Here is a 6000-nt window from a genome sequence, read left to right as displayed (position 1 = left end):
TTTTTTTTTTTTAAAGATTTTATTTATTTATTTGACAGAGACACAGCGAGAGAGGGAACACAAGTAGGGGGAGTGGGAGAGGGAGAAGCAGGCTTCCCGCTGAGCAGGGAGCCCGATGCAGGGCTCGATCCCAGCACCCTGGGATCATGACCTGAGCTGAAGGCAGATGCTTAACGACTGAGCCACCCACTTGTATTAAGCAAACTTCTACTTAGTCCAAGGAACAATCTCTAGATTTCATATTTTGAATGTCCTTAATATGAGTACATTTTACCCGGTTCAACAATTTGACTCAGCCAACATTGACTGATTACCTGTTTGTACAAGGCATCGTGCTGGGGGCTGTAGAAGATGCAAAGATGATCCAGAGTATGCTGGCCCTCTCATGTGGCTTCCTGCAGTCTTACCGATTAATTAATTGAAAGGTAGACTATCTGATATTCGCAGTGCATCTTGCCTTAGTGGTTAGTTTAGTTTAGTAATTTCACTTAGTGAAAATGAAATGATACAGCTTAGTACCTTGAGGTCAGCTGCAGTAAGGAGGCATGTTTTTGGATGAAAAGCTAACGGTGTGTGGGGAAGGCACTCAGAACTATCCTGAAGTGGAGGTGGGTCGCACATCAAGTACCTTGCCAGTGTCAATAGCTTTTTACTGCTTGGTGGGTGTCATGTACCATAGAAAGGGGCCTTCTGAAAACAGCATTTATCCTAAAAGAGAGACAAAGGACTTATTTTGCAAGTGGCCCCTTCTTGTTCCTCAAGTCACACTCTGATGGAAATTCCTTCAACCAAGGCAAATCTTCATTAAAATCCACAGAGAATATACCTCTTTCATCTCCAGGGCGAGGGTGAGAAGTGAACAAGACAAATACAATGTCCTCTGGAGAGATTATAGAAATCAATGACCACACTCATCTGAGAATCCACATAACGTACAATGCAGAAGAGAATGTGGAACTCCAGTCTTCATCATTAGAGTCCTAGTTTTTTTGGACTACTTCATGACAGAAGCGAGAGAAAGGGTGGAAATGATGAGGTTGGGTGGATGTCATGAGTACAAGAATGAAGGAGAGCGTGAGTTAGGCACTGTTTTCTAAACAGGACACTAGACTGCTTCTAATCTGGCAAATTCATTGCTAAGGAACAAGTGTAAAAAGAGAAATGAGAAGCGGGAAGAGAAGAAAGGAGAAAAGAGGACACCAAGGGTGGAAACAGTACGGAATGGCATCCTGTCAGTGTAAGCTTGTTGAGAAGGAGAGAGGGCTTTGAATCACTTAGAATTACACGTGGCATCTCCTGTGTGTTGAGGTTTTAAGTCTCACCCGAGAGATAATGAGACACCCTAGCAGAATGCCATCTGGAGACAACAGAAGGGCAGGAAAGGGTTGCCTAACGGAGTAAGGCAATTTGCTGAACATTATTATTATTATTATTATTATTTTTTAATTAATTAATTTATTTTTTTGCTGAACATTATTTTATACAACCAAGAGGCAAGTTTTGATGTCCTTGAAACCAAACAATCGCCAGCTACTCTTCCTGCTGGCTTCCTTCCCTGGGAAGCTGCTTGGGCTTTCACAGCCACCGCATTTCCTAGGCAACAAAAGTGTAAACTTGAGAAAAGGCAGGGCCAGGGTAGGGATTGACAGTGAACTGAGCCAATCAGGCTGTGACTCTGCTTCAGTGAGTCCAAGCTGTGCAATCAGGGGCCAGCAAGACTGCGGAGGAAGGTGACTGGGAGGAGGCCAAGGGGGATCGTAGGGGCTGAGCCCTCCCAGACACACACCTGGGGAGAGCGTCCGTAGTTTCAGTTCCCAGCAACTGGTGGCAGCAGGTTAGCATTCAGGTAAATCAATGTTTTTGATCTATTATATTGACTTGACCACTTTGTTTAGTTTTAGCTAAACAAAGAAAGAAAGAGAAAGAAGACTGAAAGGTGTTACTCTCTAAAGAGAAAACCAGCAGTTGATCAGAGTTCTTGGTTGTCAGTCTAAGGAGGAAATAGCGTGGTTCTGGGAGAGGATTTGCCATCTTTGTGAAGAAATGCTCAGATAAAAAGGTACAGAAATCAATTTTAGTCTGTAAAGGGGAAGGAAATAAACATCACTGAGCAGTCACTATGTACAGGGTACCGAGGTGTGAAGTGTTTGGGTGAATTGCTTCTACTAGCTTGTATGACCATTGAAAAAACTGAACTTCAAGAAGATGAAATATCTCCAAGTCATAATACAATTAAGAGACTGAGCTTTGATTCAGACCTTGGTTTTTCCGACATTGGAAGATGTGGTATTTCTGCCATACCCTGCTGAACTAACCACTTAGATTAAAAAAACGAAAACAAAAACAGAATTCGTATTAAAGTGGGCTGGACAGAGCTTGCTAAAAATTGTGGAGTTGATTTGACTGATCACAAAATTGAAAAGGACCTTATTAAATAGCAATACTGTTTATCTTGCCTTTAGTCTGGGGTGTAGTTAAATCATACTAAGTAGATGAAATTGTTTCCTGTTTTTAGAGCTCTTATTTTTCTTTTTTTAACCAAAATCTTATTACTACAAAAATGTCTTTATTTTGTAACTGTGCATCTTAAATATTGAGGTTTAAATTGTGGACATTAATTTCTATTTATATTCAAATAACAGTGATCTAATAGCAATAGCAATGATCAATTCCAATAGCAATCTAGTAGCATCCTGCTAAGTGCTGATGATATGACAGGAGACACAAAGTTTACAGCTTTTGCCCTTAAGAACCTCATAGTCTAGTAGGAGAGGCAGTTCTGAAAGCGAAGAGTTGCATCAGGATTCAACATGGACACTGTTTGGGTTTTGCACAGATTATACAAAGAAAGATGCAAGCTGTTTCACTCTGGCGAGAGTAGTTATGTGAGGCTTCACCATAGTGACTATACAAGGAAGAACAGGACTTCTCTAGTCCAACAAGTGAGGGAAGGTATTCCTTAACATGGGATGGCATGTATGAAGGCACAGGGACAGAAAACCATAGGGTGTTTGGGGAATGTGAGTGGGTATAAACGCAGAATAGATTTTAAAGGGGTGGAGAAATACTAGAAACAAGGCTGGAGAGACAGATAGGGCCAGAATATACCTCAAATGCTAAGATGTTTTCTGTTTACCTGCACACAGTGGGGAGCCACCAAAGCGTTTTTTAGAGTGTGAAGTTCAGATTTCCAATTTTTAAAGATTGCTTTGAGAGTCATCTGGAGGATGGTTGGAGGGGAGGAAGACTAGAGACAAGGAATCAGCTAAGAGGTAACTGCAATAGTGGAAATGGGAGGTGACCAGGTCTTGGACTAAGGTGGTATCCATGGCAATGGAGGTGAGGGAAGGAACAGAGAGGCAAGGGGTGTCAAGATGGTGAAATTCTACAGGACTTGGCTGCTGATTCCATGTAGAGTGTGAGGAGGAGTCAAAGGTAATGACCTGGGGAAATGGTGGTATGATTTCCTGAGGCAAGGAATAAGAGGAAAAGATAATGAACTTGGTTCTGGAACATTAAACTTGAGTTGTCTGTAGGTCATTGAAGTGCACACATTTTGTGGGAAATTTGAAATCTGACTCTGAAGCTAGGACAGTGCATGAGTTAAAGATTTGGGAGTCATCATTCTGTTCAGTGGATGTGCCTAAAATGGCCATGGGATGGCATGAGAGCATGATGAGGATAAATAGTCAAATCCTGGGAAACAGTAGCATTTTAAAAAGCAGGCAGAGGACAAGGGAGAGGCAAAATAGGTCAGACCTGAGAGGAAGGGAAACAGAGGAAAGTAGATTCATAGACATTGAGAGAGAAGTTTCAAGAAGGAAGAATGATCAATAGAGTCAACTGCTGGGCAAAGTGAAATAGAAACTAGAAGTGACAGTTGAAGTTGGCAATCAGGTTGGCAGTGCTTCTGAGAGAATGCTCAGTGGAGGGACAGTGGAGACCAGACTGCAGTGGACTGAAGTGTGAATGGGACGTGAGAAAGTGGAGAAATGCAAGACTCCTTCAGATAGTTGGGCTTTGAAGGGAGAGAGCTAGAGGCAGTCTAGGATGGAGGGACCACTGCAGATTCATGAACTAAAAAGAGGAGCTGGTGGAGGGGAGGAAAGGGGCATAACTGATGGCTGAGGGTTGAAGAGGGGTTGGAATTTGTGTTGTAGGTGGAGATTATCCTTAGATGGGAGGCAATTCTCACTTCCTTTGGGGGAGGGAGGACAAAGTCAGTCTATACCTTTATAGACTTGGAGCAGGTGATGTGAGTGAGTTCATCTCCATTTTTACTGTGATTTTCAAGACAAGGTGTGGAGGAGAGTGGCATAGGTTGAGAAGATTGAAAGAGCAATCTAATCAATGTCAAACTGATATTTCAGGCTTTGTGGGCCAGAGGTCTCTGCGGCAACTATTGAACTTTGCTGTTGTAGCATGAAAGCAGCCACAGGTAACACATAAACAAATGTGCGTGGCTGTTTTCCAATAAAACTTTATTTACAAAACTAGGTGGAGGGGCAAATTTGGCCTATGGGCTGTGGTTTGATGTCGCCAGGTCTAGATCATTTTAGGTTATGTTGGCTTAAACTCAGGGTCTTCTTGATAACTGCCCAGAGAAAAGCAGATCTTAGTTTCTTTGGGGGAACAGAGGTTGAGAGCCCCGAAATCATCAATGTGCTAACTTCTGATTCCAGGATTCACATCAGTCTCCTCCATCAGGGTGATCTGGTTGCTTTGCATGATGTCATGGAATAAACTGATCTGGATGTGCTCACACACTTTCTAGAAGGACTCTATTTCTTCTGCCAATTGTGGCAGAAACTGCCAGTTGCCAGTTTCCTCTTCTTTATAAACACAACCTGAAGGATGGCAAAGTACCCAGCCCAAAATTAGGTTTCTCAGCTGTCTTTATCTGTTCGGGCTGCTCTAGACAAGTACCACAGACTGGTTAGCTTATAAAAACAAAAATGTATTTCTCATAATTCTGCAGGCTAGGAATCCAAGGCCAAGACACCAGCCTGGTTGGGCCGTCTACCTGGTGTAGAGCCATCACCTTTGCTCTGCTGTTCAGGTGGTAGAAGGGGCAAGGGATTTCTCCGGAGCCTCCTTTATGAGGCACTAATTCTGTTCATGAAGGCGCTACCCTCATGATGTAAGTCCCTCCCAAAGTCCCCACCGCCTAATACTGGGAGTTAGGACTTCAACTTATGAATTTTGGAAGGGTATGAACATTTAGACCATAGCACCAGCTTCCTTTATGGGACTGGCCAATGAGATTTCAGTGGAAGGAGTTGGGCGGAGTCCTGTGGGAGCCATTAAGGAGGGATGACTCAGCTACCAAGTACACTCTTCTTGTCCTCACTCTTCTCTGCTGCCTGGGGTGTGGATGCAATGGTGGGAACAGCTATGGTTCTTTTGTAACTGGAGGCAACCTTGAGGCTAAAAACAACAGTAAGGTAGAAAGATCATAGTTTCTTGGGGCATGGACTTTCTGAAATGCCTCCAGACTTCTTTACATGAGAGGAAAATAAACCTCTATCATTTTCAGAGAAAATTACCTGTTTCTGTTATGAGTAGCTGGACACAATTCCTGTCTGATATGCCAGTCTACACTGATGCTGTCACTCTGATATTGGATTTCTATCCATCAACACTTGTTGGTTTTCTGGAAGTATGGGTTAAGAGCCTGCAAGATGCAAATAATTGGCTGGATTTCTAAGTGGCAATAAAATAAACATTATATAGACAAATGACTCCAAAGGAAGCATTATAAGTGACTATAAAATAGCTACTAAGTAAGTTATTTTGTTTCTAATGTTGCAAAAATACAAATGGTAGTCAGACCTTTACTCCCATCTAAAAGTAGTAGAAGATACACAGTTGGGGTTTATCCTCACAGTGGGTTTGAAATCACTGAGGCCAAGATCTCACAGTACCTGAAAAGTAGGATATTGGAACATTGCCTGGTCACTAAAACCAGGGAGTTTGGAATAAAAGTTTTATTTTTCTTTT

The 6000-nt window shown here is 42.4% G+C and overlaps 1 protein-coding gene across 1 annotated transcript in view; it reads left to right on the top strand.

Annotated features, from left to right (window-relative positions):
- The first annotated feature begins 1775 nt into the window (after positions 1 to 1775).
- Positions 1776 to 6000, top strand: part of CAPSL (calcyphosine like) — a 28706-nt gene continuing 24481 nt past the window's right edge. Inside the window, exon 1 of the mRNA XM_032415333.1 lies at positions 1776 to 1846. The gene's annotated coding sequence lies outside the window, so the exon portion shown is untranslated. The remainder of the gene's footprint in view (positions 1847 to 6000) is intronic.

Source organism: Phoca vitulina, unplaced genomic scaffold (genome assembly GCF_004348235.1).
Source record: "Phoca vitulina isolate PV1807 unplaced genomic scaffold, GSC_HSeal_1.0 scaffold17, whole genome shotgun sequence".
Classification (NCBI taxonomy): Eukaryota; Metazoa; Chordata; class Mammalia; order Carnivora; family Phocidae; genus Phoca; species Phoca vitulina.
Note: the sequence above shows the minus strand (reverse complement) of the source record. Positions and strands in the feature narration are given on the sequence as shown.